Below are 11,325 nucleotides of genomic sequence, written 5' to 3'. Positions count from 1 at the left end.
CTTTCTCCTTTCCCCCTTCTCCCTCCCCCTCCCCCCTCTAATAACCATAGATTTTTTTCTCTTCATCTGATAGACTCACTGTTCCTCTGTTGGTTTGTTGCCTAGAAGATCTGTCCGGTACTGAGACAGGTGTGATCAAGTCCTCACCTATTTTTGTAAATCAGATGCTTCTTCTATTACTCTGGAGTGTGCTTTGTGGAGAGAAAGGAGCTCTTTTTCTTTTTTTTTTTCTTGCTATCCACTGGTGGCTCTCCTTGTGTCAATGCAGTTGAGAGTCTGGCGTGCAATCAACATGGTGGCTGTGACTGCTACTCTAGAGACTAGCCACTTCTATGGCAGCCATGCAATTACAGTGGCTATGGTGGACTACCTGCTTGAAAATGGTGTTTTTGGTGTGCTCTTGACCTGGTTGTGGCTGGGTTCGGCTTCCCCCAGCTCCGTGCTTCATTCTAAGATGTTCCTGTGGAGCAGTGGGTGGGGACGAGAAAAGAGGGAGGGAAATAACGTGGGAAGAGGGGGAAGCAGAGGTAACATGATTGAGGCCCATGGCCCTCCCCTCATTCCAGCAGGGGAGACCAAAGGGCTTCCAGTGGTGGCTACGTCAACACTGGGCTGGATGCAGATGTCAGGGGTTTGTGGCTGAAGTCCTAGGCATCCCACTGCTCTGGCTCGGGATCCTGGGTGCTTCCCGCAGCGGCTCAGTGGTCATTGCTTGGCTGGTCGCGGATGTTGAGGAGGCATGGCTGAGGCCATTGGTCTTCCACGACTGTGGCTCAGGAGCCCAGGGCACTTCCTGTGGTGGCTTGGAGGTCATTGCTGCAATGGTTGTGGATGTCAGAGGGGCCTGGCTGAAGCCCTCAGCACCCCACTACCCCAGCTTAGGAGCCCATGGCACTGCCTGTGGCTGCTTGGTGGTCATTGCTGGGCTGGTTGCGGATGTCAGGTGGGCATGGCTGAGGCCCTCGACCCTCCCCTCTCCCAGGCTTGGTGGCCCAGGGGGCTTCTGGTCTTTCTAGGTTTTATAGGTGTTCTTTGGGGGTGTTAGACCTTTACCAGTTAACATCAAACCTTGTCTCTGGTCTGTGGGTGTTTTGTGTTTTCTTTCAGTTCCGTGCTGGATTATTTGCTGTTCCCACCACTTAAATTCTGCACTGGAACTAATTTGTTGTCCTTTGCTTTCTTCTAAAATGGGTGAATTTCCTGTGGGGACCAGCACTTGAGCCCTGTGGTTGAGCTAAATTGCTGCTTTGCTGCTGATTCCCTGGGGAAGACTTTTTGTGCAGCTCAGGTTTTAATAGTTGATTTTGTTTGTATTTCAGGACTGGAGCAGCAGAATCGATCTACCTATCTCCCACAGAACAATTTGTGGGGTAGTAGCTTTGGGGTCCCAGATCTAGGGTGGGCCTGGGTACTCCATGTTTGTTCTCTTGGGTGAAATTTCTGCTATTTTTTAACAGTAATCACACCTTTTTACTGTTTCTTCTTCTTTTTTACTCTTAGACTGATTTTATGATGTGTGTATAACAACTGTATCCCCAAGGATAAACAGTAATTCTTGGAGAATATGAGGTCTAAAACTGTATTGAGGAGAGGAAGTAAGGACACTTTTACTTGCCACATGATTAGCAGGCGGCCACCATGCATCCTCCACAAGTTTACAAGTCATTCTCCCTAGGCTGAGTGACATTCTCTCTTGGGCCAGCAAGAGCCACTTGACTCTTTAATGAAAGTTCTCTGGTTTCCAATAAGAGACTTTGTAGTTCCATCCTAGTAGGACTCAATTAAATTTCTAGCTAAAGGAACTTCACTCCCACCATCTCTATCTGGGAGAAAGGAAAGGATAAGAATCTGTCAATGGAGAATCTTTGACAGATCGATTTTTATAACAGAGTTTATTACTGTTCTAATTCTTATTTGCTATTTAAATTATTAGTTAAGAGAAATCTGTTGTTTGGTTTTATTTAGTGGGAGGAAATTAACCCTTATTGAGTGCCTAGTGAGTATCAGGCATTTGGTACACATTATGAATTTAAACCACAACTCTGTGAGGTAAATATTAAATAGATAACTATGTTCCCCATTAATGAATAAGGTAACATAGTTACCCTGCCTGATACCATTTGGTTGTTTGTCAGGAGAGCAGGGCTTTGGTTTGAAGTCCGATGATTACAAAGTTCATGTTTGCTGTCAAGCTGCTGCTTTCGAAAGTTTTAGGTTGTTTGATAAAATTTGGACTTTGTAGTTTCCCTTTTCTTGCTATTACCTGTAAATAGAACTTTGATCTCTAGGATATGGTTCAGTGTACTTTTATTGATGTAAAGTTAATAATTACTCTATCTATGTCTTAGTTAGAATGCAGGAAAATTTTTTTTTTCATCTTTAGATGAGTGTCTGTAAGATAATAATTAATACTAATATAATGTTATTTTAGTATTGGGACACTAGGCAAATATAACTTTTTCTTATTATTCAGATTTCAGCTTACACATCACTTCTTTAAGGTAGCCTTCCCCAGTCTCTCAGACTGGGTTGGGCCCCTGGTTTTACAATGTTACAAGCCACCTACGCTTTTCCTTCATAGACTTTTTTTTTCATATGGTATCAACTTTATTATGAATGTGACTTCACATACAAAGTCAGAATGGCAATTTCATTTAAAATTAACTCATTAAAACATTTAAAAATCACTTTATAGATATATAGTATCCAAAATTCCGAGAGATATTTAAACAGTTAATGGATATTGCTATCCATCTTTGGACAGATAGAATAACAGCATTATTGAAACTGGCTCCCAGACAAGTATGTGCCATTTGCTCCTGTGTTTTAGGGAAGAGGGGAAGTCACAATACAGGCATTATTAATGCAGTGATTCATGGATAGTTGTTTGTTAGTAGCACTACTAAAATTACATTCACACATTTTACTTTTTGAGGGAGCTGATGACTATTGCCCTTCTTTTTTTCCCTGGGAGCTGTCACTCAAGGAATTGACATCATACCCATTCATTCCAAAAGGCACCAGAGATGGAAATCTAAACCTCTTTACAAAGCAAACCACCTGAAATTCATAGGTGATATCCAATGTTGGTCTATAACTCATCTGAGATGACAACATCTTTCTCCTAGAACACAATTTTATTGATCCCACAATAAATGACAGGATAAGAAAACTCATAATTAAACGACAGCATCCTTATTATGGGACAGTTATGTCCCAGGTGTAGGCCGGAACACAATTTTATTGATCCCACAATAAATGACAGGATAAGAAAACTCATAATTAAACGACAACATCCTTATTATGGGACAGTTATGTCCCAGGTGTAGGCCGCCAATTCTAATTTCTGTGTCATTACCGAGGGGCCTTTTAAAAATTCTGGCTACCAACCAATCATTGGAACACATTGAAGTCACTGCTGGTTCAAGTCTAGAAGAATTCCAGAACAACAAAGGAAGGTGAAAGGACCCACTTAAGAGCACAGAAGCAGGCCTTCATCACACTAGACTCCAACACACAACAGCCACAGGAAACAGGAAAATCCCTTCATGGTATTTTCAACTTTCACTTTCAAAGCTGGTGTGCTCAGTTGTATCTTTGTTTCGTATAGTGATTTCTCTAGGGTGAATATAGTGTGGAGGATCTAAATGTATTTATGGGAATTCTTTAACATTGGTTTACAGTGCAAGATCTAAGTCTATAACAGCTTATAGCAGGGAAACATTCTCAGAATACACCTGAGCTGCCTTGAAGCAGGGTCAACATAATGGTTTTTTTCTCAGAAGAAAATGAAGGTCAGAGACTTGAAGAAACCACATAATGAGACACTGAGTTGTTAAACATTACATATGTTTTATCAGCTATTAATAAAATGCAAAATGAATAATTATAGCTCAAACACCTTCACATCCTGCTAATGTTAGAAGAAATGCATAGTTGCCAAACCAAATAATAAAAGCCTAAAAATCAGAGAACATACCCCAAAGATAATCAATGCCATATTTTCTAAAAGTCTCAGTATGTATACAAACCTTATATCTAAGCCTATTATACACATATATTGATATATTAGTATTTCCATCTCACCTCAGTGTCTAAAACCTGACTTCCAATCTAAAATAAGTCCACCTTTTTATTCTGTCTTGGATTAGCCAATAATCTTTTTTTTCCTTTTTTTTTTTATTTTGTCAATATACAATGTGGTTGATTATTATGTCCCATCACCGAAACCTCCCTCCCTCCTCCCTAGCTGAGTAGTATTCCATTGTGTAGATAAACCACATTTTCCGTATCCACTCATCTGATGATGGACATTTGGGTTGGTTCCAACTCTTGGCTATTGTAAAGAGTTAGCTGAGTAGTATTCCATTGTGTAGATAAACCACATTTTCCGTATCCACTCATCTGATGATGGACATTTGGGTTGGTTCCAACTCTTGGCTATTGTAAAGAGTTAGCTGAGTAGTATTCCATTGTGTAGATAAACCACATTTTCCGTATCCACTCATCTGATGATGGACATTTGGGTTGGTTCCAACTCTTGGCTATTGTAAAGAGTTAGCTGAGTAGTATTCCATTGTGTAGATAAACCACATTTTCCGTATCCACTCATCTGATGATGGACATTTGGGTTGGTTCCAACTCTTGGCTATTGTAAAGAGTGCTGCAATGAACATTGGGAAACAGGTATACCTTCGACTTGATGATTTCCATTCCTTTGGGTATATTCCCAGCAGTGGGATAGCTGGGTCATATGGTAATATTTGTAACAGTTTGTAATTATCTATTTGTGTGTTTATGTGTTTAATATTGGTCCCCCTTATGAGACTATAAGCTCTATGAAAGTAAGGACCAAGTCTGTTGTGTTCAAATCATGTACACGGTGCCTGCCTATCAACAATGCCTGGCCTAGCATTCATTATACAGACTGCTTGTTTATTGAACATTGAATGCCTAGGGTCAGCAACATCTGCACACTGAACCATCTTTAAATAATTAATGAAAGGCCAAACTTGGTCTCTGTAGCATAAATGTTTATGTTGTTGATAAAACCTTTATTGTTAAAAATTCTTTCCTGTTAAAAACCTCTAATCTTAGATCTGTATATGGTCATTATGCCTTTTGCAGATCCATGGCTGATTCTGGGTTTGTTTGTGAGACTGCTAGAAACTCCCAAAGTTGGTATCTGGGTATAAAGAGACACAATTGGAGAGAATGTCTACTGCATTGTTGATGACAACTGCTTCTGAAAATAGATCATACTCAGGGAGGGATGTTTTGACCAGGGAAAGCAGAATTTGAATCCTATTTGGAAAACACTTGTGAGGTGTCTCAAGACTTGTAGATATTAATTAAGTATAGCATGTTGTTGGAGAGTTTTAAAGACCCATTTTTTTAGTTATTTGTTTTTAAAAATTACACAAATAACAATTTGTTATAGATATGTTAGGGTAATTTCAATTCATCTTTCACCAGGTAAACTGCCATGTATGATTTATTTTTGGGGAGTGGTCAGCAGGCCTTTCTGTTCTTTAAGTCTTCTATTCCTGATATATGTGTTGTCTCTTGATCTATATCTGGTACTCTAGCTATCAGAACACCATAAGAAAAATCTAGGATACTGGAAAGAGCACACTTTACCAAAAAGCATCCCTAGTTTTTGAGGTCATCAGGGTGCTCATGGCAAACAATGGTTGAACACTTGAAGATGTCGAGTAGTTGCTTGAAGACTTCCCAGTGAAGAGCTATGTGGAGCCAGTCATCATGGGCACGTGACTTTCCCTCCACAGATTCAGCTCCTTCTGCTTTTGTCAAACTGCCTGGACGGACACACCATTGCTTCCTCTTCCTAGAGTCAGTCTATTGGCCTCAACGTGTCTAGTTATGGTTTCTCCCAGGATGCTCCCATACCATCATGCAAATAGAGCACCAGCTGACCCTCCCTAGGGGCCAAGTCATGCCAGTTTATATATATTCCATTCAATTCACAGCAAGTCTCTTGTTGAGGTTAGTGTTTCTCAAGTTACCCATAGAGAAGGGTGACTTTTTCTTTTGTCTTTATGTTAAATCTATCAAGGAGTGATACTGTTGTATAAAATGCAAGAAAAAATAATTGCTAGTAAAATGCAATGGAAAATAAAAACAAAGACAGAATACAAGCCCCATTTTTTAATTATTAGATTCAAGAGACAAAATTAGTCTGCCAATGTTACACAAATTTCTTTCTTTTTTGACATTTGAAATTCAGATTAACTTTATTTAAGTTGAAAATTCTTAAAACTGCATTTAGAGTCAAGATCCTTTTATAATCCTTTGTTATGAAAATCATGGGAGCATTTCTAAGTAAAGCAGAAGTAATTCTAGGTTAATAAGATCAGATTTGATTTTGGACTTTATTACTTAAACAAATTGTAGAGAATAGAGGGAAAAATAAGTTATTTACAGAAAACAATGTAAGTCATATCACCTATGCACTCAGAGGTACAAACTTGGTGATCATATATACTGTCATTTCTCAGAGAGCTTAGTTTTATTTTCCTGGATTTTAAGAATGCCTAATATCCTTCTTCATCCTCTATCTTGGGAGCCAAATAGTACTCTGAATGTCCCATATCAGCAAATTCATACTCTACAGCAAGGAGTAGTTTGCTGACATACTGAGTATTAGTGCAGGAAAGAGTGGAGTGACTTTTAGAAAGAAGTTCAGGTACTTCAGTGCAAAAGTTAGCCGAACTGATTCATTCGTGTCTATGGTAACAGCCTCTTCCTCTTTATGGACATTATTTGTTTGTGACAACTTAGTGTTTCCATTTCCATGTACTCCACTTGCAGAAAATTTCACTCCAGCTTTTTTCCTTTTTTTTTTTTGGTCTTTTTTCGTGACCGGCAACGGATCGCAACCCTCAGTGTCGCGCCCGAACCGGACTGGGACTGGCAACAGGATCGCAACCCTCGGTGTTGCTCCTGCACCGGTCTGTATGTGGGATCCGAACCCTCAGCGGGAGCACTGCCGCACTTCCCAAGTGACGCACTGTAGCAATGCGCCACTGGGCCGGCCCTCACTCCAGCTTTTGCATAGGAAATTACAACAGCATATCCAATATGACTGAGATCCCCGCATATATGTGCAGATTCATCAGAAGGTATCTTTACGGGGCCGGCCCGGTGGTGCACTGGATAGTGGGGAAACAGGTATACCTTCGACTGCTCCCGCCCGAGGGTTCGGATCCCACATGCAGACCGGTTCCCGCTCACTGGCTGAGCGAGGCGCGGGAGCAACACCGAGGGTTGCAATCCCGTTGCCGGTCCCCGGTCCGGTACGGGGGCAACACTGAGGGTTGCGATCCGTTGCCGGACACGGAAAAAGACAAAAAAAAAAAAAAAGAAGGTATCTTTACTACACAGCTGTATTCTTGTTCTGGAATTCCAAGTTGTTCGACATATAGATCCATTAACTGTGTTTCATAGTCTGAAACTTCCCTTGATTTGGTGCTTCAAATCCTAGCTCCAAGGTGTCCACAGTAACTTCACACTTTAGTGCGATGATGCCAGCACATTTTACTATTTTGTCTATACATGCTGGGGAGGTTCATGCCCATGGCCAGGCTGCGGTTGCAGCAGTACATGTTGAAGTCCTCAGAGTGCAGAGTGAGTGGCACCGATGAGATGTGGGACGAATCCATGCTCTGCAGGTTCACGCCTCTTGAGCTTGAGCCCAAACCCATGCCACAGTAAGCCTATCTGATGAGATCCTTGAGTCTCCAGCACCTTCTTCAGGAAGGAGCCCTGGACCAAGCAAGCCTCAAACATGGTGGTGGAGTGGCCTTGATGTGACTATAAGTGGGTGGGAAGGAGGAAGGTCTTGCTGGCTTAGGCATCACTGATCAGAGCGATTGGGTGAACGCAGAGGTGAGAGAGACAGAGAAAGATCATCAGAAGTCTCTAAATGCCTACTTTCAGTTTTAGTACTGATTTCATCATGGACTGGTAACAAAGCATTCCTGGAACGTCAGTGTCCATTGTCCACACTTTGAGTAGCTGGGTTAAGACTCTTTCTCTGAGACCCTTCGCACATATTTCTGGAAAGTGTTTTGCATTTGGAGAGATTACCTGTGTTCATACCGTATGTAGTTATGTATGTGTGGCACGGTGGTGGTGGTTATTCTTTCTCCCCCTGCCTTCTTTTAAACTTAGCACTTCCATTTAAGTGGAGTCCTAGACAATGTTTTCCAACAGGCTGGCCTTGCTTCTGCAAGGTTTTTTGGGAATTCCAAGACCTGTCATATGCTGGATTGCCGGCTAGATTGCTCATGCCTGGTCACCAGCCTTCTCTGTCAGAGGAAAGCCTCCCAAAGGGATGTGACTAGAACATCCCGAACAGTTTAATTTGCACAGAGATTACAAGTGCATAACACATGGTGGGCAGCATTGTCGGCTTTTGTCTTGCTTAATATTTCACACCTAGTGTGTCAGTTATTAAACTATTGTCTCTCAACTCCAAATCACTGTCTACACTCGGCTTTGTCATTCTGGGACTCTCATCTACTGTTCTGATTTGCAAGCGGGATGCATGTCAGACTCTGCCCATAGGGGAGCGCTGGGGAAGAGGAGACTGGGAGCCTGGAGGAGGAGGAAGGGCTTGTTCCTTCCTGTTTGTGCCCTGCCAGCGTCCTGTTTTCTTCTTGTATGCTTGCAGTTCCTCTGAATATTCTTCCCCCAGCATCATTTTTTCACCCTAGTAGCAACAGTGTCATCCCACAGCAGCAGCTGAATCCAGTTAGAAGTTTTTCCAATCCTTGTAAGAACAGCCGATCATGCAGCCTCAGAAACTCCCTCTTCAGAGGGCTGAGTTTCAGTTCTGCTGGACCCTTCTTGCAAGCTTTGGAGTTTTAATAATTTCAACACTGCCCTTTTGTTCTCTCAGCTCTAAGGGTTGTAGCAGCTTGCTGCAATTGCTACCTTTATCTTCACTCTTCTCTTCTTGTCTTTTCAGTTACCTGTCAGCAACTTTATTGCTGCCTCACAATTCCTTATATTACATTCCCCCTGTTGCTGTAACTGGTACGGTTTCTGTCTCCTGACTGAATCCTGACTGAAACATGGCAAAGGACAAAGAAAAGGACCATCAGCTCGTGAAGTCTCTGTGCTATTACTGAGCCCAATAATGCTTATTTGAACTTGAGCTTGAGCTAAATTTGATGTCATAGAGGGTGATAAAATAGAGTGAAACTGGTTTAGCATTCCTGAATCAGGGCAAGTCAGTACAATTACTGAGTTAATGGCTTATTCTTATAGATTGTACTGTTTCCCTGATTTTCCCCCCTTTGCTTTAACCTTATTTATTACTGCCATCTCACATAAGGCATCTCGACAATCCTTTTTGTATCCAATTAGGACATTTTTTGTAAGCTCTAAACTGACTCCATCCCTGCCCTCAATTACATGGGTAGTGGGTGGAGGAATGTGGTAACCAGACTCCGAAATGACCCCCAGTGATCCTTGTCACCTGGTACGCCTGCTTCTCACATCGAACTAGGCTGACCTGTGTAATTAATAGGATCTTGTGGAGATATGATGGTGTGTGACTTCCACAGCCAGGTCATAAAATACATTGTGACTTCTATTTCACTGTCTGTAGGAGAATTCAGCTTCCAATATCGTGAGGACCCTCAAGCAGCACTGTGAAGGTCCAGGTGATGGAACTGAAGACTCTCTCAAACAGCCAGTGCTAATTTGCCAAACATAGAAGTGGGCCATCTTGGAAAGCAGATCTTTCAGCCCCAGGCAAGCCTTCAGATGACCGCAGTCCCAGTCAACATCTTCACTGCAACCTCATGAGAAACCCTCAGCTGGCACCACCCAAATAAGCTGCTCCAAAATTCCTGACACCCACAAAAATTGTGAGATGATAAATGTGGTTATTTTTAGACACTAAGTGTGAGGTAATGTTTTATTCACCAATAGATAATAAATACAGATCACTGCATAAATCAATACATAACTTCCGTCTGTGTGACAGGTGTTATGATAGAGATAGAATACAGGTATGGTAAAGACACAGAGGATAAAATATAACTCTACTAAAGACAATGCTACAAGTTTTCATGGTTTCTGAAAACCTGGCATAAATTATTGCTTGCTGATTACAAAATAATTAGAGAAATGGAAGTATTTATTTCTTTGTACATGGAGGCAACCAAGCACATTTTTTAAAAAAAAATTAAATTTTTAATATTTACTTGTACATATTCTTGGGGTACAGTCATGGTTTCTGAAAACCTGGCATAAATTATTGCTTGCTGATTACAAAATAATTAGAGAAATTGAAGTATTTATTTCTTTGTACATGGAGGCAACCAAGCACATTTTTTTAAAAAAAATTAAATTTTTAATATTTACTTGTACATATTCTTGGGGTACAGTGTGTTGTTTCAATACATGCATATACTGCACAATGATTCATTTAGGGTAGAGAGCCTAGTTTTGTGCCCATTAGTTCACCACTTCTTTTCCTCCCATCTCACCTCCCCATCTCTGGTAACCATTATTCTATTCTCTGCTTCTATGAGAACCACTTTTAAAATTTGTTTTTTAGATTCCACATATGAGTGAGATCATGCAGTATTTGTCTTCTGTGCCTGACTTACTGCACTTAATGTGATGATTTCCAGTTCCATCCATGTTGCTGTAAATGATAGGATATCATTTCTTTTTATAGCTAAATAGTCTTCCATTGTGTATACATAACATAGTGTTTTTTTTTTATCCGTTCATCTATTGATGGGAATTTAGATTGATTCCATCTCTTGGCTATTGTGAATAGTGCTGCGATGAACATGGGAGTGCAGATGTCTTTTTGATATATTGATTTCATTTCTGTTGTGTATATACACAGTAGTGGGGTAGCTGGGCCATAAGGTAGATCTATTTTTAGTTCTCTGAGGAACCTCCACATTGTTTTCCACAATGGCTGTGCCAATTTACATTCTCACCAACGATGTAGGAGCATTCCCTTTTCTCTGTGTCCTTACCAGAATTTGTTATCTTCTGTCTCATTGGTAATAGCCATTCCTAACTGGGGTGAGATGGTATCTCATTGTTGTTTTAATTTGCATTTACTTGATGATTAGTGATATTGAGCATTTTTTTTCGTGTTCTTGTTGGCCATTTGTGTATCTTCTCTTGAGAAATGTCTGTTCAGGCCCTTTGCCTATTTTTGTTATTTTTATTTTTATTTTTTTCTTTTTCTTTTTTTTTTCTTTTTCTTTTTTATTTTTTCGTTAAATTTTTATTTTGTCAATATACACTGTATATGATTATTATGGC

The sequence above is a fragment of the Galeopterus variegatus genome, unplaced genomic scaffold (genome assembly GCF_000696425.1).
Source record: "Galeopterus variegatus unplaced genomic scaffold, G_variegatus-3.0.2 Scaffold2228, whole genome shotgun sequence".
NCBI lineage: Eukaryota > Metazoa > Chordata > Mammalia > Dermoptera > Cynocephalidae > Galeopterus > Galeopterus variegatus.
The sequence above is the reverse complement of the archived record's forward strand: the minus strand, read 5'-3'. Positions refer to the sequence as shown.